At 40.3% G+C, this 25,494-nt stretch overlaps 1 protein-coding gene and 1 long non-coding RNA gene across 2 annotated transcripts in view; one reads left to right on the forward strand and one right to left on the reverse strand.

The window, feature by feature from the left end:
• The window catches only part of ST6GAL2 (ST6 beta-galactoside alpha-2,6-sialyltransferase 2), a 173,940-nt gene that overhangs the window by 63,464 nt on the left and 84,982 nt on the right, over window positions 1-25,494 (reverse strand). Inside the window, exon 2 of the mRNA XM_048933746.1 lies at window positions 22,503-22,664. The gene's annotated coding sequence lies outside the window, so the exon portion shown is untranslated. The remainder of the gene's footprint in view (window positions 1-22,502; window positions 22,665-25,494) is intronic.
• Window positions 15,251-25,494, forward strand: part of LOC125688153 (uncharacterized) — a 41,433-nt gene continuing 31,189 nt past the window's right edge. The window contains exon 1 of the long non-coding RNA XR_007374624.1: window positions 15,251-15,360. This is a non-coding gene — a long non-coding RNA (uncharacterized LOC125688153). The remainder of the gene's footprint in view (window positions 15,361-25,494) is intronic.

Raw genomic sequence — 25,494 nt, forward strand, 5'->3', positions numbered from 1 at the left:
TTCCCTGACTTCTTGCTTCACTAAAGCACTGTCTCGGGTTTCTTTGCTATCCAAGCATTCTTTTACACTCCTCTCATTTTGCAAAGTGATTTTTCTTGCATAACTTCTTGTGACAGCCATCCATCTGGTTTGTGTTCTCATCCATTTGCCAATAACTCTCCCTTCATTTACAGGTATATAAGCTTTGCATAAGATGTGTATGCTGCCAGATATGTTCTAAGTAGAGTAAGATTTTAGCAGCTCTTGCAAGAATAGTTTTAGCAGTTCTTTTTGCTTAATTCCTGTCAACGTGCCTTAATTTTTGTTGAATTTGTCTTAAAGAGTGCCTACCATTGGATTATTTCATCCCTGTCAATAAAAACAGAATCTTTGATTAACCAACTTGTCATAAACCATTCTAAGCATTCAGTTTGGACCTTGTACTGAGTTGCTGAATTCACGTCTTGCCAATAGGAGAATAACTTTTTTTAGAGAGAACATTTTAACATTCAGCTAATATCCATCCAAGTACCACCTCTGTTTCTCCCTCTCCCTGCTACTTAGGTTAATAAAGAAGTTGGTAATTCCTCCTCATATGTGGGCCCCACTGAAATGCTAGCCGAGCTCCTTCTGTTGCTTCAAGTCCTACTGCTTGTCCAAAGAGCTGCCTTTCTGTCCTTCAGCTGTCAAAGACATGAACTCCAGGCCATTCTATCCTCTCAAGGAGTGTCCTGTTCTTTGACTCAGGGTAAAGCCTATCACAGGCGGCACTGGGTTGAGATTTGGGAATTATGGTTCTGTAAAACGGGAATTATGGCAGCGCAAAGCACTCTGAAATGTGTTGTTGGAAAGTGCATAGATGAGATTGGTGATAGAACTATATTGCTATCTGCATTATTATATCTAGGTGTAGTAGAAAAGGGCAGTGAAGTCAAAAAAGAGAAGTGACAGTTACAGTCTCACAGGAGGTGATATTTTAAAGTTTTTTCCCAATTGTACAGCTCATTCTTGTGACAAAGTGGTGTCTCAGCATCATTAATGGATTTTGCTTCTGGGTATACCCTTTAGGCAGCAGCTGTGCCTTTAAAAAAAAAACACAGTTAGAAGAACAGCACCATTTTCCTGCTAATCTGCTCAGCTCCCAAGCATAACAATTCAAAATAAGCATATTAAGAAGAACTGAGCAGACCTCGTGAAGTGATTTACAATAGTGTCATGGGGTGACTCCCAGTAATGTCACAAATTGAGCATATGGTAATTGTTCACCTCTTACTGTAAGCTTTCTAATGTAAACAACAAGAAAAAAAAAGCTTTTTTTTTTTTTTTTTTTTTTGCTCTGGCCAGTAATTACAAGTTCAGCAGTGTATTAGAACATTAGCATATTAATTACCTGATAATCAACTCTACAACAAGAACAATCAGAATCTATTCCTAATTAATAATCTTAGATAACATTTTGAAAGGAGCCTACATGATTTAGGAACCAAAACAAAAATAATGTGGGCAGCCATACCTCAGCAATTGTTGCTTAAAAAATTTTGAGAATGTTACTTCACCCTCACCTTGCCCTGAAAGAACTCCTGGTGCTGTGTTATTGTTTTATTTATTATTTTTAATGTTGTAGTTTTAACTGGGGTTATTAGCTGATTTCTCCTCAGCTTTTCGATGTGTGTGGGTGTCTGTTCCACTATGCAAAGCCTTACAGAAGTTCCAAGTAGTGGCACCATCCACAGCATGAACCATTCAACTCTGCAACCCCTGGAAAACTCAGCTCTATGTCCAATATGATGAGGCCACTGGGTACAGTTTCACCACTAGATGGGAGCATTGATTATTTAGCCTTTCCTTTGAAGTGGCAATACTCTGACAACGGAAAATGTCATTCCCTCTTGGCTCTTGTTACAAATTTGTTGGGGGGCTGAACTTGCCCTATCGCTGCACAGCACACTCAAGAAACACTGGCTGATGTTTTGACCCTAGAGAACATCCTTTCTGGTGGATGCCCCGAGTGACCAGCATACAAAGTGGTTCCTGTTGCTTAGGATGGAAGCACTTGGTTACTACTCAGGTCTTAAGGGACACGCTGGGAATTGCAACTGTGTTCCAGTAAGCTTGTTTTACGGCTTATTGTTTCATTGGGAAATGGAGCATCTGTAATTTGCTGGTTGTCCTAGAATCACTCTGATAACTAGGGAAAAGTGAAGGTAAAAGGAAAAATGAACTTGATTTTTGTCATCCAGAGACCAAATTTAGACGTGCTGTATTTCCAGACAGATGCACAGAAGGGAACATTAACCCAGCTCCAGGACATCTTCCCCAATTCCTATAGCTCCAGGATGCCTTCACAAATCTTTGAGGTGAGATCAAAGACTTAAACAAGGCCTAGGTCCAATTGTATGTCCTTCATCAAAAGGATGTCCACCTGGGGACATATGTCTCCTGGAGTGATTCTAACCACAGGGAATCTGTTCAATTCAAATATTCTCTTCCTCCCCATGGCACATACACAATGCTTAAACTCAATAAAGTTATTCTTTAACACCTTTTCCAAAGAGCTATTTCCTGCTCTCACCTTGACACTTCTTGAATAGAAAGATTCCAGACAATAAAGTAAATTAAAGGCTGTCTCTGTGTTCAGTTTAATTATAAACGAGATTTTCATCGATTGCAAGGGAAATGTTTCCTACAGACAGCAGGATGCAGGACAGACATCAACAGTTTTCATTTGAAAACTGCAATGCAATCACATGTATTTAATTGACAGCTGCTTTTTATAGAAATTTAAACAAGAGAAAGAATGTGCATGGACCACTACTAACTCAGGACATGGATTAGGTATGAATACAGCCAAAGAGCAGATGGGTGATAAAGGCTTCAGTTGCATGCCTGCTGCTCTGGACTTTGAGTTGCATGAGGAGACAGGGCCCATGGTAGCAAGTCCATCAGATCCTTCCCAAACAACAATTCCTTTCCAAGAAGAAAATCTGGGAAGGGACACATGACCAATATTTTTCTGGGAAAGGCATTTTGTTCAGCACTTACACAGAATGCAGCCAAGAGATTTCATCAAATGACTGGAAATACCAAACCCAGGAAACATAAGGGTTAATGATCAGGTCCTGCTCCTGACAATCAGGAAATAGCTGGTGGTATTGGGCTGCTGGGGCAATGCAAGCATGAGGCATGGGCTACACCTCAGAGGCATTATGTGCAGATGCTTCTCACAGCTCCCCAGCATCAGGAGAACAACAATTTTCAGCAACTATGCCTCACTGTGAGCCTCTCAAAAAGACAGCTTTACCCTCTGCAGTTAGCAAGAAACTCTTGAAAGGAGGGAGGCTACTATGCCTTCTAGTCTCTGAAAACAGAAGGCAAATAGGAAATACAAAACTTGACTAAAACTGTACCCTTGACATGATTACGATTTTCATTGGGCATGGTATTTTTCATGTCTCCTGTTGATGTCAGCATAGGTACCCTTCTAGTGGCCTATGCCAGAGGCCTGAGCTAGGAACATCTCATTATTTTTGACTGTAATGATTTCAGTCTTCCAGCTGTGTCCTGACACCCTGCTTTCCTATGGTATAACACAGAGCCACGATCCTTACCAGGAGCCAGAAGCAGAGATGAAAACACACTCTGAAGTCTAGGATGTGCAAGGAATTGTGTTTCCTCCTCATTAATACTCTCTGAGGCTTAGTGTGCCTCCCAGTTCATGGTGCACAAAGCAGATTTATTAGTTATGTAGGAGCCCATAGCCCTGGATGAGAACACGCAGGTACACTCTGCACAAAGAGTACAATGACATCACTGCTTATTACAGGATTAAACCTACCTGATTAAAGCATGATAAACTGCTGATCCCCAAAGCACATAGATTTACTGTAACATACAGATACTACACTGAAACCAACTTGTTTTGCTCAAATTCATTCAACTTTTCTGTAGCTTTAGAGGAGATTACAGTTTACTGACCAAGTAGCAAAGTGGCTGGATATCTCCTTCCATCAGATTTATATAGGTTCAGCTAGGAGTGAAATCTGTCTTCAGGTTAGTTCCTCCAAGAGACATTGTGATGTGACTAACACTGATATCTTATCTCACTGGCAAATCAAGTATAGAGCAAAGAGGGGTACAGAGAACTTATTTAAATACACTGCTGAAATAATACCAAACATGCAAGTGAAAAAATTACTGACAAAGTTAATTGCTTTTTTCCCATATTATTCTAGGGAAAAAGCCTCTCTCAGAGTCTCCAGGGCATTAAAATTAAGCTTTCTTCTTTTGATTTAGTCCAGGAATTAGTTGCAGGAGCAACTCAGGCAGGGACATCAGCTAGAAGAAAATCAGTACAATCAAAGATATGGAATCAGGCAAAGCTCTCAAATGCAGTACACTGACAATTAAATTTCTCACTAATCTCCATTATGTATGTGTAATTATAAGCCTATGGAGGTTGGCTTTGATTAATTTTTTTCTGAATTAGGAGTTTATTACTCCTTTCCTTTCCTTGAATTCAGTTTTTCTACAAAGCGAACAGCAGCCTAAACAATTATGTTCAGGATTCTGAAATATTCATGCTTGCAGTATGTAAGTCATTTTTAGCAGCACCACCACTAAATGACAAGTTACAATAGCACATGGATCAAACTTCATCTTAATTACAAATATGCAAGTCCACTCAAATGAACAGCACTGGATAGGTATATCTTTATAAGTAAAAATCCAGCTTGCATCATACCTATCCAGGAACTTCCTAAAAGACACTGGTATGTTTTAAAGCATTCAAATCCCTAGCTTCTTAAAATGTAAATCATGGGACAGTTAAATACACTTGGCTCAGGAGGAAGAATATCCCTTTTATATAAACACACATATATCAACATTAAGTACAGAATTTAAAAGCCCAAAGAAATGTTGGTTTGACAGAGAATGGTAGACAATACACTCTGTTCCTGTTGGGCTAAGTAACTTCATTAGCATTCAACTTTTAGCATGCAGTTTTCTTCTTTCACCCATCACATCTTTATTCTTTGAAAGTGTGCAGTCTTTATAAGCCAAGTCCAAGTAAGGGCTACAGTGCTCCTGGTCAGCAAAGGCACCATCAGAACATTTAAAAAAAAAAAAAAAAAACCAGCTGTTTTATCTTTCTAATGTGTACTGAACTTCTACTGATTGCTCTGCTGAGTCAGTATCCACAGTTCAGTGGCTTGGAAATATTCTGGAAAGGTATCCTGGTCCAGCATTGGAAAGTGATACTGTCTGACTCTCAAAAGGTTCGCACAAGAGAGAGTGCTTTGCTAAATATCCCAATTCACACCAGAGTGTTGAAATAACCTTTGGAAATATGTTGCTTCAAAATTAAGTTTTGCTTTCCCATGCCGAAAGGTGAACACATGCTTAAGAAAGCTGTAATAAAAAAAAACAGATCAGTTAACTCATAGATGAATGCATTTGTATCATTTTCTTGGATTTCTGTTTGAAAGTTTGAAGTTGAAATGTTTTAAGCCTGATTTGGAGTTGAAAGCATGTCCTTTATGTTAAAACATCTCCTAGAAACAAATGCATGGGTGACGTGTCTCAAAGCAAACGAACTGGTTAGAGGAAACCTAAGAGAGCACAGACAGTTCTCATGCTGAGAACTATCCCTTTAGATCTTAGAAAAAGAAATTCACCTGTCCTTTAAAAAACAAGCAAACAAGCAAAAATGAAATTTCCAAGGTCTATGCTCAGATAACCTTTAAAAGGAAGCTAATGGAGGAAACTACAGAGAGAAAGAAACGTGTGAATATGCAATGGAAGTGAATAACAATCATCTGCCTATGTGAAAGGGCAGCTAAGTCTGCCATAGCACTCCAGGAGCTTGCTAAATCTTGTCTGGAAGTGACCTTGGGTACAACCTTCTGTGAAAGCAGGGCCTGATTATTAGATTACCTGGGTCAGTCCAAGCCCAGTGGGAGATATTCCATCTTTCTCTGGATGACTTTCTCCAGTGTTTAGTGGTCTTACAGTGAAACATTTTACTTTTTCTTATACCCAGACAGAATTTTCCTTGAAGTCCACCTCCATGAAAAGCTTAATTCCATTTTCTTTATTACTAGCTTTTAAGTATTGGAAAGCTGCCACCTCGGACCCCAAGTGCCTTTCCTTCTGTGGGATGAGCAAAATCAATTTCTTCACATCAGGTTCTGCAAACATCTCCTGCATGAACTACATGGCCCTTTCTGGGTCCTCTCTGATTTTTCACTGTTTTTCTGGATTGAGGAGTCCAAACTGGGGCACAGTGTTCCACTGTGGCCTAATAAGTGCCAAGGATTTGGGGATAACCGCTTTCCCTGATCTGCTGGCTGTACTCACTCTAAAGGAGCCCAGGATATGGCTTGCTACAAGGACAGGCTCCTAGCATGTGTTCAGCTTGCTTCCTGGTAGGATCTCCAGACCCTTTTCAGCAGAGCTAAACGTCCCCATTCTGTATTGCTGCCTGGGATTAGAATAATCTCAGATGTAATTCACATTTTTATTTATTAAACATCATTCACATCTTGTTGGCTCAATCTTCCAGCCCATCAAGGTCTCCCTGAATGATGGCTCTTCCTCCTATTTACCCCTCCCCAGCTTAGTGAAATTTGCTAACTTGAACAATCGTCAATATCAAGGAAACAAGTTGTAAGCAATTTTATAACATGCTCTAAAAAATGGTAATTCAAGTTCTGTTTATTGCAGTTTGGATTCTTTCACTGTGACAAAGTGCACTTTCCATTCTTGCATCTTTCTGCATCAACAGTCTTTCCAGCACAGTCTTTTCGCTGATCAGGGTTACTTTGGTACCACATGAAGTTGAAAAGGAAAAAAAGGGTTGAAAAAGCTCTTGGGGAAGTTGGAATCCATCCTCCTACATAGTTCCTGCCTGGAATATGAACTACCAGGACTGGCATTAATCCCAGAAGCCGAAATCCGCTTGTGCATTTCATAGAGTTCTGGGTAAAGGAGTTTGTTAGCATGGGACTAACAAATCTAAAAAGTTTTATCTCATGGCCACTCATATGTGGATTAACCAGGGTAGTCGGTCCCTGATATCCTGAAGAAACACCAAAGGAACTTTTGTCAGGAAGCAAAGGGAGGAAATACGACACATCAAGGCAGATGTTAAAACAATAAGGAGAGAAAGGTGAGGAAATAAGTACACTGCCTGAGTCACATGGCTCAGTTATTGGTGCAGTACATTTCTGAGACAACCCCTGCAGTCTTTATTACACCTCTGTTATACAGGAGCACCTTGTTTCTACCTCTTAAAAGAAGTCCATATATTATCCTATGTCTTTATTCAACTGTGTATTCCCAGCTAGCGCTGGAGAAACTTTACAGTCTTTTTTTTTAAATGGGGAAACATTGGGATTTCCATGAATTCCTAGAACTGTGACCCATTGCTTGGTTACAATCAACTCTATCAAAGACTTTCAAGATTTTAGTCTATGTTTCCTTTGATCACTGACATTCTTTTGTTATTTCTTAAATTGTTTAAAGCAAAGGCTCTCAGTTTATTTGCACCCACAGGTGTTTGTATAGAGATATCAAATTCCCCCTTGGTCAACTAAGGGGGAAGCATATTTATGTCTTTTAATCTTGTCTAGAAATTAATGCCTTGTGTTTTTAAATAATTTTTGATGACCTTTTCTGAATTTCCTGCAGTTCTTTGAGCCTTTTTGGCAGAGATGTGTTTAGACTGGGGAGCAGTAGTTTTGCTGCAGCTTTCTCGTTCTCTCATCTCTGCACATTGTCCAAGGAGATCTGACATCTCCAGCCAGGAAGACAGCGGTGAGGTTTGCAGCAGTCTTTGGAAAATGGAACAGTGGTCTGAAACCATCTCCATTAACTCTAATGATGGTGCTGGAGACAAGCGCTCTGTTTGCTGCTTGACTGAGGTAGGGGAACACAGGTACTACCGGTCACCCTCCTAAAACAACACTGTATCACTGAGACATGGGTCTGATGCTTTGCATTTTCATGCAAGATAAAAATCAGAGTACTTTGTACTGAAAGTGACCCGTGTGTGGAGCAGGCTGGTGGAAGGAATGTTCAGATGCCAAAACGTAGTTTTGCACAGAAAATGAATGAAAAGATAAGGTATTGCATAGTGCACTTCCACAGCTAGAGTGAAATTTTGCTTAATATAGGAGCACAAATTGGGACTTGGAGGACATAAAGACTGCTTTGTAGCTTTCCCTTCCTGGGGAAGATTATACAGAAATTCAAATCCCAGCATGAGTTTTAACACACAGCTTCCAACAGCTGCTGGGTATCACATAAGAAATTGGCAAGTCTGCAGTAGCAGCTGTGCCTTGCCACATCCCTGGCAGTACCACAGAGCTGTAAGGGATAGAGGTGACTCAGGTACTTTGGTGAGACATTTTCCACTGAGATTGTATTGAAACAGAGCAGTATAGGCATACTCAAGATCCCACCATGTTACTTTCTCCAGCATAGTTAGAAGAAGATTATAATTGTTCAAGGGGCTTTTTGGTCTACAAACACAGTTACCAATCTTTGCTTCTATATATACTAAATCCAAACATAGGGTTTTGATCTTCAGAAGAGAAAATACATTTTGAAGTCAGAGATGGCCTGTCTCACACATGGCCACATGATTTCAGAGGCAGAGATATGAATTACACTTGCAATCTTTCTTTCTATTTCATCAACATAATTTCAAGTCCTTTATTTGCATTTGCCCATGAAACAAGAGGATAAATCCCTTCCTCTGAAGAAACTGATGCCCATTCAGACATCTCTAAAAAACCTACATGATGTTTCCCTCCCTGCGTGTGGGGAAAAATGAAGCCACAATGCAGCAGCAGTGCTCTATGTGGGCCTTTTTTCAAAGCTGGATCAAAGGATAACAATTAAATAGCTTTTCCATTTATTTCTGACATACTTCGGGGTGTTTGAGCTTTGCTATTTCTTTGTTACAGACTAGCAGCACACAACAGCCACCCCTCAGGTGAGAACAACAACATCTAGCTGAGAAACCAGCAGCGTCCTAATACAAGATAATTCAATCCCTTTCAAATATCTTATCTTACTCCTTAGCTCCACAGTTTTCTGAGAATTGGATTTTGCTGTTTTAAAAAAATATATATTTTCTCTGTACATAATAAAAAGAGTAACAGTTTGTGGCCATAGATTCTTTATTTTTCATAATAACTTCTAGCCACATTTGTCAAACAATGAAATGCTTGAAGGGGTTAAGCCTGCACAAGGGCTTTGCGCAGCTTTCAGTGGTTGGAGGTCAGGGCAAAGAAGGGAATCAATTTTTTTCTCTGCTTGCACAAGCTACTAAATGTGCAAGATTCAGTATCAAGCAGTAAGCATTTCTATGGACCTAGTCTGTACGTGCAGCAAATTCAGTAACACCACACACACTCCATAGGGGTTTCAGGGAGTGTGGAGCGCTATCCGTTGGGAGTGGACTTTTTCTACTCACTTAATCTATTGTTTCCAAATATTTTCAGAGTCCTCAGAGAGGCTTTTGTATAATAATGTCTCTAGGAGCAACATATACAAAAGAGCTGGTCCAGGAAATGAATATGTATTTACTAATATATTTTCATACAGGAGTGGAGCATCCATTTTAATGAAACAAAACTTGTACTAATGAATGACATTAAGCGAAGCAAGACAGATCATCTTTCACTCTGGGGACTCCAACGCATATTTTTAGGACATCATGTGGAATGCTATGGATTTTAACTCTAACTCCAAACACTCCAGACACAGCCCCTTCTCTCCTCCCTTCCCTTCTCCCTTCCCCTTTCTCGGAATTCAGAAAACTTTACTATTCACTTAAAAATTGCAGGGCTTGAAAATTGATTGTTTATTGTTAGGAACAGGTGTCACACTTTGGGGAAAAAGCTAGGAAATTAATGCCTTCTTTGCCTTGAGTCAGAAAAAGTGTCTCAATAGTTATCGTATTGTTTTGTCTGATTTTGCCATGTTCTTTTCTCCTTCTCTAACTTTGCACACTCAATAGAGTCTGGAAGGTAATTCCACTGAGAATCTCATAGGTATTTATTTCAGGTTGATGTGATTCTCACTCCCTGTGCTCTGCCACTGTTGACTAACTCTCCACTGAGTACAACGGGAGTTTAAGGATCTAACTTAAATATAAACACCTGCTTGTAGATACCAGAACGTAGGTGTCTATAGAGTTTCTGGCGTACATCCATAGGTAGAAAATTTGGTACAAAGATAGTTTTTTAAAGGTGTTTCAAACAGATGGATCAAGATAAATAGTTTGCCCACATTTTTAAAAGTGGATAGATTAATGAGAATTAGAGTTTCCTGTCAAAACCAAGAATTTGGGTCTTCTATCAAATTTTACTTTGAAAGGCAGAAAGGTGGGAGAGTGGCTTGTTCATGCACATTTGGCACATTTGGTCTTTAGGTCCAACCTCAGCATGATCAAAGGTAGATTCAAGGATGCTCCCCTTCAAACATGTCCTCAGTAGACCAATGGCAGCAGTGAGAAACCAGCCTTGAATTGAAGTTAACTGGGAAATTGAAGGAGTTGTCAGAGTGTGGCTTAGGCTGATGTGGCTTGTGCTGACCAGGTAGATATAGCTCTGACCTGTCACAAGACAAGCCCTGAGCTGCGGCATGCATATTTAAAAGGAATATAAAAATAAATCAAGCAAAAAGAATTTCCAAATCAGGAAAAGCCAAGAGCTTTTCCCAGAAAAGTTCTCCTTGTGTAATTAAGTTTGTTCAACTTAAAGTAAATTCTCTCTTGTCTGTTCCCTTTATGCTGAGGCGCTGTGCACTTGGCAAACCTGAAGCTGAAATGTCCTTCAGACCACGGGCAGACAATTTTGCAGTGGTAATAAGACAGCAGGAGAGTATGTGAAGTGATTTCAGGGAGTTTGGTGTGAATTAGCTGGGGCAGGGCGAGCAAGCTCACACAACAAATTTATTTCTAGACGGAATCCATTGGCCTTATTCATAAATACAGTTTCAGCAACGTTCACCACTGTGATCGAACTGGTAATATGAAACCATTATTACAGAGCCCAGATACTCAGTTTGGTACCCAAAAAGAATCCAAGTATATTTCTAAAGTTTTAGAACTAAGAAGATTTTGTCTTGTTACACACATCCATCTCATGACCCCTCCATTTTTAATTCTACCTCTCTCAGTTCCATTCCAGGTGGCAGTGAAGGGACTGGGAAAAACAGTCCCTTTTTGCTTTGGATGGAATCACCCAGAGAGGGAAAAATGCATCTTAAAGGCTTACTTACATTAGCAAGTCTTGCAGCTTTAGCTGTTCTAGTATAGAAGGCATTCTTACTTCCCTGAGTCCCAGTCCAATTATAATTGTTACTATGCACTAGTGAAAATAGCTTTAGCAGGATAAATTTTCTCTAACATAGGACAGGCCTAAATGGCAAGCAAACAAGTGGTGGCTTTCTGAGTGGAAGTGACTCAGGACTCCTGTATACTGCCAACTCTAGTCCACATATGCAAAGGTATCTCTGACCCACATTCCCTCTGTATTTAGCAATGCAAAAATGCAAAATCTCTTCCCTTATCATGTGCATCAGTAGGAGTGGGAAATAATTCATGCTGAAACTCATTCACTGCATTAATTTAAATAGCTATGTTAAACCTTTCAGAAGGTTTTTCATAACACATAAAGCAGTGCTATTGATGTATTCCCCCTGGATTCTCCTTCCTGAGTATGTCAGTACTGCTTCTGAGCACACAAGCCTGTGAATCTTGCATAGCACAACCAATGTACTTCTGACCTCCATCTCACATAAGCAAAAAATGTCTTACAGTAGTATGCATGAAATTTTTGTTGTTCTAATAGGTCCACATGTTCCTTTGCACAGTGCTTGCCCAGAGTCCCCTCAAAACACCCTGCTCTCTTAACCTGTTCACCAAGGGAAATATCACTCCCATTTTTTGAGAAAGTAATAAGGAATATTTGGGAAATTACAGGTCTGCATACCTCATTTATGTGCCTGGGAAAGTCACAAAACAGATAATCCTGGAAGCTATGTTAAGGCACATACAAAATGAGGAGGTGATTCATGACAGCCAGCACAGCTTCACCAAGGGCAGATCATACCTAACCAATCCGATAGCTTTCTATGATGGAGTGACGGCATCAGTAGACAAGGGAGAGCAAATGATGTCATATACCTGGACTTGTGCAAGGCCTTAGACATGGTCCCACACCACATCCTTATCTCTAAATTAAAGATATATTGATTTGAAGGATGGACTATTCAGTGAATAAGGAATTAGTTGGACAGATGCAGCCAGAGTGTTGTAGTCAACAGCTCTATGTCCAGCTGGTGGCCAGTGACAAGCAGTGTCCCCCAAGGTCTGTCTTGGGGCTGATGCTCTTTGACATCTTTATTAATGATCTGGGTAGTGGGATTGAGTGTACCCTCCTCAAGTTTGTTGATGACACCAAGCTGAGTAGTGCAGTTGACATTATTCAGGTGGACCAGGAAGGAAGGGACATCATTCAAGGAGACCTGGAAAGCCTTGAAAAAGGGGACCCACGAGAACCTAATGAGGTTCAACAGGGCCAACAACAAGGTGTTTCACTTGGACTGGGGCAATTCCAGGTATAATATGGACTGGGAGAACTCCTTGAGAGTACTTCTGAGGAGAAGGACTTAGAGGTCCTGGCAGACGAAAAACTCAACATGAGCCAGGAGTGTGCACCTGTAGCCAAACACCTCTGTTCTGGTTTCTCCAACGTTCTTCCTAACAGCAGTTACTGTCCAAGTACAGACTGTGGAGATGTTTGCATGCTCCATGTCAACTAGGGAGGTCCTTCTTATTCTGAATATCTGTCCTTCAACATGTCTGTAGCTGAAGCCTGTATTTAAGGCAGATAAGAGTTCTGTCCTATGTCATAGTAGCCAGTATCAGATTTTAAGAGCAACAGTATATACTCTTTAGAAAAGCAACTGGGGGAAACCAACAGACACTGTAATTTAAATAGGAGGGTTGATTAGTTTCCTGTATAACTTGTAAAAATAGATACTGCATACACTGTCTGAATTTATATACATACATGCTTACATATAGTGACTGCCCTTAGCTTTGCACAAAATGTACAGGTTGAAATGGAAAGTGTTTGAAAGTTAGGAAATGTTAGAATGAAGATCACTCAATAAACATGAAGACAAGTCTATCTGGTTCTCAACTGTATGAGCAGACTCTTTTTTTTTTCCTCATGTGATATCTGCCTCTTTCAGGACATCGAGCAGCCCTGAGTAGTGATGAACTCAGACTGTGCAGTGCTGGAGTCATTTAGTTGCAGTCCAACTGCCTCATGTAGCAAAATTCATCCCCAGCATGACAAATTTTAGATCAGATGATGTTACAAAATTTGTTTTGTAAGTCAGTAAACAATTGGTTTTATAAGAAAAATAAACTGATTCTTTCAGGATTTTTTTTTCCTCCTATCTGTATTTCAGACTTTTCACAAAGCCACCAGAAGGAGCATTTGCTCCCAGACTAAGTCAGAACAGAGAGGGTAACGGATTCCAAGATATATTGACCAAAATTGGGAAAAGAAAGTGAATCTGAGAACCATTCAAGATACTTTACCTGTCTTCCTCAGTGCTCCTGTCCTCCCACATCTGTTGCTTAATTTTTCCCACAAGAGATAAACTGGAGTACAACCAGTAAATTTCAAAGGAAAACATTTATAGCTCTCTGATATCTCCACTAGTCACTCTGAAGTCTGACATAAGACCAGCTGCAAAGGATGTGTTTACAAATGTGAATTTTTTTGAACGATTGATGACCACATGGCAAGCCACAAATGCTGAGTAATTAATTATCCAGAGTGGCTTGTGAATCATAAAGGCAGTTCATCTTTTCATTTAGCTGAGCCCTACTGCAGAACATTATCAAAGCTATATAAACTACATAAACAATCAGAAAAAATATCCAACGCAACCTCAAGTAGTAAGTTAACTAAAAAGCACACCAAAATTTAAATGTATGTGACTATTTAATAGAGTAACTAAGTTACTCTTTTGTTTATTGATTCTGTTCTAAATCTACTATCATATCTATGTTCCATGTCTCTTGTGAGGATGAAGTCAGTATACTAATTGGGCTCAGAGGGTAATCTAAGTACAAACTGAATTTCATACACACTGACAGGTCAAAACTTGTCTTGAATTTACAGCTATGTGCCAGTAGGGACAAAAATGACTTTGCACATATCCAGCTAAGTTCACTGAAAGATTTCACCAATATAATTGGCAGCAGCTTCCTAGGGAGAAAAGCTTCCTGAGGGATTGGGTACTGGGGACAAAAGGACATTAAACACCCTTTGTAAGATGCAGACTGCAGACAGTGCAGTAGCACTCCCACTGAGAGCTAATGGATGATGAAGAGGAACAGTCAAACAGTCTCTGCAATGCTCATGAATCCCGGCTGTGCTCAGGAAGGGATTTCTTCCAGGAAAACCAAAATCCTGGACCCTCCCCCCCCTGGAGCAGGGCAGGAAGAATGAGCAGAGGAGAAAGCTGCTTTGAGTGAAAACCACGCGCCCACTGTCTACAATGGGGACATGGTCAAGGCAGATATGTTTCATTCTTCATGGAAGTGGCCCAGGGTAACCTGTCTTTGGACTGTTTGTGAATATATCTGTTCCACCACGTGCTAAGCCGTTTAATCCTCAAGGTCTCTCTGCTGCAAAACATAGTGATGAAGTGAGTGGTGTGCTCTTGTGTGACTTCACCGACTCAACGGGATTCTCAGCAATGTGCAGGCAGCATGCAGCCTAAAAAAAGACTGAAGGCACTCACACCTTGTACGCACATCACTTTGCATGCCATCACACTGAATGGGTCTGTAGGTGGTGTTAAACTTGGAATGCGGTCTGTCTTTTGGTATGCCACTGCACTGAAAAGGGATTGGCAGGAAGATATTGTCTAGGAATATAAACGCTACGTGTTAAGTGGGGGGTTTCATTTGAAAGCTAGGTGAAAAATGGTTTTGTTATTGCGCTGTCTTTTGTTTGCTTGTGTTATTTCAGAGACGTGGCATTTGGTGTTATTGCACTCTAGTAAGTTTGAAGCTATTTGGTAGAAATCCTGGAAGCTCTGTTATCACAGTAGACCACTGCACATTCAAAAAATCTGTCTATCATTTGGATGTTGCTATAGCAACAACCTAGTTCCAGCTGGAAAAAACTGGTTCACTTGTGCCTGCATATTCTGAACTACAATCTTGCTTTCTCCTATTGAGCAGCAGCAAAATGTCTTTTATCATTTGAGGCATAAAATAACTCCAGGGAAAGAGAACTCCATGGAAAGGACAACACCCTGCTCTCCTTTCATTCACTAGTAAGTAACTTATTTGCTTCCAGATGAATAAAATATTGCATTTCTAAAATATATTTCTGATAATTATTTCCAGTTTTGTTGTTTAACTCAAGTCTATATTAAGAAAAGCAATTTTGCAGCTTTTTAACCAATTAAGCACTTTCTAGCCATAAATTTGTAGCACTTTCATTGCTATAAATAAAGATGCCATTTTCATGGTAGTTCTCCTCCAGCTATTGGAAGGGGTGTGCACTAACCCATGAGCTATAGTAATTACAAACGATCTCCAGATGGTACCATGGCAAGCCAAATTGATGGTATTTTTAGGTCTGAACACTTATCTTCGCAGTCACAAGCAAGGAAGTCCTTCAGACTGTGCCTGAGGCTTCCAGGAGGGAAGATGGGATGTGTGCCCCATTACCCTTCTGGATTCAGAGTCAGAAGCAGGATCCCTTGTGTGCTGGTCCAAAGTCAGATAGCTGTCGGTGACACAGAGCATGACTGCATATGCTGCACAGGCTGTTTTCTTAGGACAATACCGTTTACATGCCCCAGCTGTCAAAACTGCCCAAGCATCAGGTCAACAATGTTGGTAACATGCCAGTTTTCCACTGCAAAGAGAGTGATTTAGCTAGTCAGTCAGCTTTTGAGCCACAACATTTCTGCGGGGCAAATGAGACCCTCATGTGCATTGCCTCTGCTCTTAGGCTGTGCCTATGTAGGCCCTAGGGCAAACTCTATGTCCTTAACGGAGTTGTGCTGGTGCAAAAGAAAAACGCTGTGACTTTGGGTCACTTTTTCCTTCGCCTGCCCTCTGATAAAACAGGTGCTAGTTTCTTTCATGTATTCAGGGCCCGTGAAAGTAGCAGGTTTGTGTCTGCCTCACTGAGGGGGATGAAGAAAAGGAGTACTATAAAGGCAACAGGTTGCTAAAAGCACAGATGATCATCAGTATGTGATCTAGAGTTCATGGATATACAATTATATCCATGCAATAACCTTCTTGGAGGAAAAAAAAAACCTCTCAGAAGTTAAAAGCATGAGCTGCTAAACTGTTTGCAGGGCTGAGTGTTTCTGAGTTTCTTCTGATCTTGCTTACTCCGCAGGCAGTCATGGCCTGGTTCATGCAGCACTGCCACAGCCAAGCTTATGTACAGCCCAGGAGTCACTCTGAGGGATTTCTGAGTACTTCTTGCTTTCTCTCCTTATTTCAACGTCATACTTACCTGCATGAACTGGGAAAAAAAAAAAAGAAAAAAAAAAAAAAAGAGAAATTATATTGTTTCTGTCATTTAAATAGATTCTCTCTGAGGGTCACCTCTGAGTATATTAGGTTGTTGTTATTCTGCAGACCACAGACGGAGAAATGCAGCTCTAAATGACCTCAGATCTCCTTGTGTCACACATATCCTTTTAATCTTGCACTCTGACTGCAGCAGAGACATTGCTTTTCTATGATGTCTGTGTCTCTGCCAGCTTTTTAAAGCTTCAGCCTTTTGTATCCCAACAATGAGTAACACACTTATAGTCTTAACAATGGAGAAGTTTCTCTTTTCCTTCTTCAGCTCACACTGGTGGAACATTGAGGCTCAAACCATTGTGCTCTCTCACCATTACTGTGATGCAGAGAACCTTTCCTAACTAATATCACCCACAAATTGTTCAATGGGGAATACAGAGGGTATTACTGCAATCGGTTTGGCAGCCCCTCCCTCAGAAAGTTGTCATATTCTCTCCTTCCTCTTTTGTGCCTTAGTTGTTTTCTGAGATACATTCTCATGCAGATAGAGATGGATAATCCAGATTAGCAGGCTACCACAGAAACATATCTAATGAAAGAAGAGTCCCAGACAAGGCTGGGTTTTCAAAACAGCTGAAGAAGCAACTATGGGTGGGATCTTGTTCTCTTTTCTTAAGGTTCCTAATATTTTGGATGAAAAAAACCTCAGTGATTTCCCCAGGACATCATCCTGCTTTCAGCCCAATTGGTGCTTCTGTTTTATGCCCAGTATCCTTAAATTGTTATGTGGTTTAACATCTTTTATCTCTGCTAATTCCCTCATGTGTTTCACCCATAGCAGAATCATTAGAGCCATTTATGAAGTTAATATGATGCACAATAGGCTTAGCTACATAGTCATTTTTCTCTTTCTTGTGTCACTTATTCACCTACTCATGCGGTCTTTATAGATGGATAGGCTTCCTGGACAGGGAAAGCTGGAAAATATACCTTGTAGCAGTGGCATAAGGTACTGTTTAATTTGTTTTTAATGTGATTTGTGATGCACTCTAGTCAATAACTTATCTTTCTGGTTGACAGAAACAGTCACACTTGCATAGCTGTTGGGATCTTTCCTAGACTAATTTAAAGAATCATGTCATTAAGAACATCTTCTATAGAAGGCTGCCTCGTTGTTCCACCATAGGTATGCCATTTATTCTTCCAAAATGCTGTTTTGCTCTTCCTTTCCTGAGCCTGGCTAGCCTGAGAATCCAACTTGTCTCTTGCAAGTTATACTGTGGAGCTCTAACCATAGCCCAAGGGATCAGTGTTGAACAACATGATTTTTTAATGAGCACGCTCAGTGTAGGTTGCTCTTATTTAACATAGAAGAGAAGCATAATTCCCACTCCAAGTCATTTGCAATCTAAGGACTGGATTGTGGCTGTAAGCCACATCTGGCAGTGGGGGAAGAGTGCAGAGAAAGCTGCTTCTGAAGGCATTTTTGCTAAGTCTCTGGGTACTCAAAGGTCAGCAACTGCTGCTACAGTCATGTACAAGCATAAATATGTGTATCACAAGAGATACGAATTGATGGCCCAGCTCTCATCTGAGGAGGAGATATGAAGCTGCTCTGTAAGTCTGAATGCCATCAATTCTGTAGAGTGAGAAGAGTCCTTGCCCTGCGCTCTTTGGCCTGTGTAGGGTTACACCAGACAGACATACGAGTTTATCACAGGAGACTGCAGCAGAACAGACACAGCCACTTTCCTCTGCAGCTTGTTGCCACTGATGCTGATCAAGCAACTAAAGCAATTGTCTCCCTGGGCAAACAGGTTGGAGTTGTTTAAATAAGAAAGGCAGAGACATATTTGAGTTCAGTCAAATAATTGAAGGGGAGGCCAAGAAAACCTAGGGTCAAGAAAAGCTTCTCACAGCTATAGCTGCTTACGTAGAGCGATCAGAGTTGGCACTGAGAGCCACGCATCCGGTCAGCATACGACTCAGAGACTCCTTCCTCTCCACAACCTGCTTTTGAAGCTAAGAACTCACAAAGGACCTGCATCTGAAATTTTTAGCGAAGTGTTCTGTACCAGTTCTTCAGTGGAAAAAAGTCTTGCTCAACCAAGGAAGGAAAACTCCTATTACTGCCGAGGAAGAGCAGCTGTGCCTAAACAACAAGCTGTTTCTTAACAACAGTTTTCTGTGGGATATAGCAATAAAAAGGAAAAAGAAAAAAACACGTATTTTCCTGTCCTCAGGCTGGCAAACAAGACCTTCCTGGTAAGAACTGGTACAATAGATTCAGAGATTTTATTTTGCCAAGACAGAGACAGTCAGAAATGGTTGGGGAAGACACTGAAAGAATGGGAGGAGTGAATTCTGATTAGAGACTTGGGAGTCCTCCAGATAGCAAGGGAATTGCTTTTAGGGATGGATAATAGGGAAAAGAGATCTTGGAAGAAGAGGAAGCAGGATGACCCAGGACACACCCTGCAGTTACACATATATGTACGGAAAAGACAAAATGGTGGAAGGAAGATTGATGGAGACAAAGGCAGGTGAAAATAAGCTGGTTAGAAACTGGAACAGTTTTTAGAGTAGAGGAAGAAATTTCTCTCCGATCACTGGAAAACTAATGTAAAGTTAGCAAACTTGACATTTTACACCACATGTCTTTAAGGAATTCCATTCTAATGACAGAAATGTGCATTTGGGTACACAATATCTATTGGAGTGCCAGATGCAAAAACGGGGCAGTTGCAATTCTGAAGTCTCTAATAATGTCAGAAAAGCATTGTTTTAATAAGACTGATATGTTCAAAGTAATACAAAATATGGACAAAAAAGACTGCTGAGCTGAATACCTTGTTCTACCTACAGCCTTCTCTTTAAGACTGAGCTGTAGCCAGTCATGGTGAATAGGCATGTTCAGCATTTGCTCAGTGTACATGGACAGCCTTCACTCAGTCCAGGCTCATTCTAAAACAACTTTGAGAAAGGCAAAGCCCACTTTTCTGTACAGTGGTTAAAGCTTGCATGTAAGATGTGAGGGAGTAACTTCAATCACTTAATCAAGCCCCATAATATGCAAACTGACATTTCTGCTTCCGTAAGTGCCATGCCAAATAGACTGCAGATGAGGCTGAATGAGGCCCCATCCCACTGTCCTACTGAGTTGGGAAGATGGTGCAGCCAGGGAAGCACAAATCATAGATACATAAACACAGTAGTGCAGGGAGCCCTCAATCTACCCATGGGCTAGGGTAGACTTGCCCTTTCAGATGAACTTTTTCAGCATTGAACGTAACCTCTCTCAAGCCTGTATGGACAGTATAAGAATGTAACCTTTTAACAAGGAGCATATGCGCTACAGATAACCTTATCAGACCTGAACACAGGCACACACAGGTTGAAAAACATTTGGCGTGGCAACACAGACTTTTTGCACAGCCTTGCCAAGCATGTCTGTGCCAGCTCAATCAAATACAATAATGTATTGTTAAGTAATGAGTTTCATAAAAAGGGCCAAACTCTGTGTGATGCCTCATAGGAACAGCTTTGTGAGTGGTCCTTTTGTGCACAAGGCTCTACAAGTTAATGCAATTTGAGAACTACATCACTTCCATTTGGCTCTCGTTTCTTTCCAAGGGAAAGCTGGTTATGGTCTTGCAAAAGTAAATGCGGAAGTGAGGAGACTTTCAAACTTGATTAGTCTGAATTACTGATGTAGACATACATGCACATGAAATGTTTGATGAGGATTGGAGCCACACTTCCAAAAACACTCTCTCCACAGAGAATCACCTCTCATACAATTACAAGAGCATTTTTTTTCTGTTTGAAAATGATTATGCCTACATTAAGAATGAATACTCCTATCATACATTTCAATCTATTTAAATCCACTTAAGTCTAACCTTCTCACTGCTGAACTTCCCTTAGCAGGTCTGGCAGCAAAGGTGTTGATGACTACACTGGGCCATATGCAGATGCCATACAGGGCACATTTTGCTAATGGGTTTTATGCACTCTCCTGCCAGTACAGCCAAACTTTTTCAGTGCCTCATGGGCACCAGCTGAACCCTTCTGCTGACAGCGTGAGAGTTTTTTGTCCATTCAGTTCTACCTGCAATTCTGCATGGGACCTGGCCATTTAAACAGTGGCTGGAAGCTTTGTTCTCATTTCAGACCTCCCTTTAATCACGGAGGAGTTGATCTCAGAGACCTCCTGCCATTCTCAGCCCTCCTCTGGCATGAGAGCTAGGGCAGCTTCCCTGCTGGTTCTATTGCAGAGAGCTCAGGGCACAGTTACAGTGTAAATAAATTAGTCATTTCAAAAGTCAGCCACACAATGAGAGGCATTATGCCAGATTCAAATCAAAACCACAGGCCAGGTGAAGTCTGCAAAGATATGACATTTTGCACTGTCAGAGAAAGCAGTCTCGTAATTTTTTATTATTTTATTTTTGAGGTTGTGAATACCTACTAAGTCACCTTTCATTTTCCCATGTGACAATTTTGTTTCTTGCAGTAATGTGGCCATAGGTAAACAAGTAATGTGGGAAAATGGGGAAAGAGGATATGGGGGAACACACTTCAAGGTTTACATGCACAGTGGGTGCAATTGATATCCTGATGCACACACTGATCAGGAATGCACAGGAAGCTAGAATGCCCTGAAGCTTACAATCTAGCTCTGAAGACAGATAAACAGTTGCCCAGTACTCTCTCTAGGATCATTTCCAAGAAAGAACAGAGCTTTGAATGTACAGTGTTTTTTACATCCTTGTTGAAGCTATCAAAACTGTCAGAAGAACTCCATGGTCATCGATACCAATCAGAAGGAAACCAGACGTAATCTGTACTTGCACAGTCTCCAAAGCTCGCTCAGGTTTGGCTTAGATAGATAGGGATCATGACATTGACACCAGTAACATTCTGATAAATCAACATGATACTTAGATGAAATAAGCTGTCTGAATATTGACATTTTTATTATTATCATGCAAAATACAAAATCGTGCAAAGAACAAAAGAAAGAAACAGAAGACATAGAAGAATATATTAAAGGCTTTACCATAGAAATTCTACTGCCTTCAAAATGAAGAGCTTGGTGTTGGATCTGGTTCACAGTGCTATGGAATTCTGACGCACATTTAACAGCCATAAAGCTAACCTCTCCCTGCTCCAACATTTAATTCTCTGTGCGCCCTAGTTTAGTAATATAGAAGCTGTTCTTGTTTAACTAAGGGCTCAAAATCAACATTTTCTACCATGGATAACTTCTCCAAGTTAGAAGATTATACTTGATAAGAAAGGAATTTACCAGACACTTGGCTTACTAACACTCAAACACACTTCAAATTTGCACGTCAGATCATCCAGACAGCAAATGTCTTGCCCAGTTTTCCTATTGAGTCTTCTTTCACATGGAAAAACCGAGGCCTTCATCTCATGCTTTCAGACATTAAATAAATGAAAGACTCCAAGTCATTGGAATTATGATTGAGCTTCTGAGTGCAGTAGAAACATAGAATCATAGGATCACCAATAAAAGAGAACTCTACCATTTCGAGGTTGCTCTGCCCAAGACAGTCCCTGACCTCCACATCTCCCACCAGTCCTTCTCTGTTTGTGTACAAGTTGAGTATGCTTGTTCTTTCAAAAAATAATTTCTCAAATGAACCTTTTCACTGTCTCAGAACAACAATTTGCAGACTTTTTCTTTTTTTCAGAGCTGAACAAGTTCACCCAACCCAATTTCAGTTTTTGATTGGGGCTGAAATGATTAATTTCAGTTAGAAATTCTGAGAACATGCCTGTAGATTTTACGTGCTGAGGGAACCTCCCAGGTCTTACAGAACCATCTTCAGAATCACACCACATGTTAGCATAGCAAAGATCCTTCATTAGGGGAACAGAAAGGACATAAAATTACCTGAAAGGAGGTCTTCAGGTTGTGGATATTAGTGTAGCTCAGACATGTTCAGTGTCGTTTGTTGCCTGCGAAGTGGTCTGTGAATCTGCTTGAGGCACTGATGAGCTCCCGATTTTCACTGTTACAAAATCCAACTGCCCCTATTGCGAGAGGATTTTCTGTCTGTCAAAAGAAAACCATGGGAAATACATTTAGTTCCACAAAGTGAAAATACTTGAGCTTAGTAGAGTCAAGGTATGATATGAGGAGGACACAAATCTACAACACTGAGAGTTCTTTCAGACAATGTTTACTTGCAATAAGCACTAATTAAAACCCACAGGCTTTTTTTTTTCCTCAGAAATCTCGCATCTGAACTTAAAAAACAACTATTGTGGTGTTCCAGGGGAATGTGTGAGGTTCACATTTGTAATTCATTTCAAAACAGCAGTGAATTGCTTGGATTAGCTATAATCCAGGCTTTCTATATCCTGGCTATCCTTCAGTCTGTAAAGACAAGTAATGATTGTTTGTCCAGGGGTTATGTGATGCAGATATCAACAATCAGTTAATTCTCTAAAGATGTGATGTCTTGTAGCTTTGGATAGTAGGAGATGGGAATTCTGAGTTGGGAATGGCTTTGAGCTTTGAGCAGAGCTTTTGTTGACCTGAATGTTTTTCAAATTTCAATGGCAAAATTTGAAATTATTTTTATTCAAATGAGTTAATTCTACAGGCTGCAAGAAAATCATTTCATGAATATTACCCTTTACATTATAGATGACATGCAACAATTGCTTTTCGTGGGAAATGATTCCTAGCCATTTACATTAGAAGAACAATACTGTAAACACTGAGTCCAAACTCCTCAGGGACCTTAGCACGTGATGTGTAGAATCGGTTTAAAATTCAGTCATTTCTAAAGCTAAACATGGTCACAATCTCTTTCAGTAAGTGCAAGCTTTTTCTAAAACAAAAGTAACATTTTTCCACCTCTGTAGTTCTGAATCTTGATTGAATGTATTAAAAATAAACAAACAAACAAACAAAAAAGACAGAAGAGAATTTTTTTTTTGTCTGCTGTGGTTATGAATGACGAGTTTCTAGGAGTGGTAAAGTGACCAAGGCATAAATCTTGCAGAAGCAGTGCATGGAATAAGCCCAATAATTCAGACTTAACTCTGTGGTTGTAAATAGGTTTCTTTAATACATAATAGGGTCCAAAGTTTTATAACTCTCATAATAAATACTGTTTTGATCTCCAAAAAATGACAAGGTTCATGTCCAGATGTGCTCACTTAGATTTATAATTTCTTCTAAACTGGTTTGTAAGACCTTAGCCTCAATACTCCTTGAGAGTTCTGCAAGCTATATATAAATCTTGTTTGGAGCTTTTGTAGAAGACTAATAATTTATCCTAAAAACTCATGGCTATCTTGAGTCACTCTGATGTCATTAAATCCATTTTGTTTTCTCTCAAAGTATTTAAAACCATTTCTTGCAACATTCTAGGCACTTCAGCTCTGCAAGCTATATGGAGACATGGCACATGTAGTGACAGAAATATTAGTGTCAGGACAAGAAGAAAACAAAAACAGAAATAAATATAGCCCAGGCTCCAATCCCATAATCAGTATGCATCTTCAGAAAAAAATCAGACATACTGATCAGTGAAGCAATTTGCATGCAGGGCTTGGGTAGTAAGAATGTCTGGGATTTCTTGCCAGCTGCATTGGAGCGCTCCTGTGAGATTCTGGCCTCTTTCTTCAACTTACACAGTCCTGCCAAGTCCAAGTATGCAAATTAATTAACCGCCTCTTTCCCTTTCTTTGAGATCTAAAACAAAAATAGTCTTATGACCACTTTCCTTCTTTGCTTCCAAGTTTGATGGGAGTCCTGTTTTCAGGTCCCCAATGCCACCTTCTAGAAACATACAAATATACCATTTCACTCCTGAAAGGGGCAAATACTCTCGCGCAATCTCTTGGCTCAAGGAGCAGAAGCATTCAGAAGACGCGTATCATGAGATCTGTAGTGGGACCAAGAATTAAATAACTAATATTCTGGTGGGCTTAGCTCTCCTGCTTGCATTGAGAATGCTCTTTCACTGGTTACACCTGCTTCACATGGATTTACAAAGATTTAGCTGGTGTTTGCAGGTCTCTGAACTGCTCAGGAGAGAGGTACGATATCCATGCTGTGTGCAAAATGATGGCAGTATTGAGCTTTGAGGTCTGCTTAACCACTGGCCAGACAGCTGACGAGACATCCAATTTCTAGAGTCCTTCATCTGCTCTATTTATGTAAATTGTGGATAGAGTACCAGTAGTTGGCATTTGAAAATATTTACCATGCTTCTTGTGCTTTACTGGACCGATAAAAACATGGTACTGTGCACTACAAATGCTTTCCTCTCTGGAGATTCTTGCATCAGGTTGGAACAAGAAGGGTCTAATTCCATGCTGCTTTACACTGCATGTCATTGTGACCCCAGCTCAGTTCCTGGACTGCTGGTGATGTGAAAGCAGTATCAGCTGCGGTGATGCATATCTATTTGCTGTGTATGACTGCCTCTGGGCTCCAATACACTTCCCTTGACCTTGCCACAGACCATGCATCAAGCTTTGTGAGTGCTGGCTTGCAATGGAGGCACGTTTTCTGTAACACTGACTTTTTGGAATTATATTTTTGTAAGATTTAACTGCACACAAAACAAACATTAAGATGGTCCTCATTGATCTTTGCACAGACTTTCATGCTTATTCCATGTTACTACACTTTGAAGTAATTGTAAACAACGGTGTGGAAATACAGAAAGAAATTTCTCTAGAGAAGGATGGGGAAATTACTGCAGTTGGAGAATCATAGAAAACATAGCTGCAAGGAACTATGAGAGGCTGTACACTCAGCATTTGATTTAGCATGGATTTTGGAAGATTACTGCAGTATAATGATGTCAAACTGTTTTAAAATAATTCTTTGCTTCAGTATTGTGTTTAAAAGGAAAGAGTCT

Source organism: Lagopus muta, chromosome 1 (assembly GCF_023343835.1).
Source record: "Lagopus muta isolate bLagMut1 chromosome 1, bLagMut1 primary, whole genome shotgun sequence".
Lineage (NCBI taxonomy): Eukaryota > Metazoa > Chordata > Aves > Galliformes > Phasianidae > Lagopus > Lagopus muta.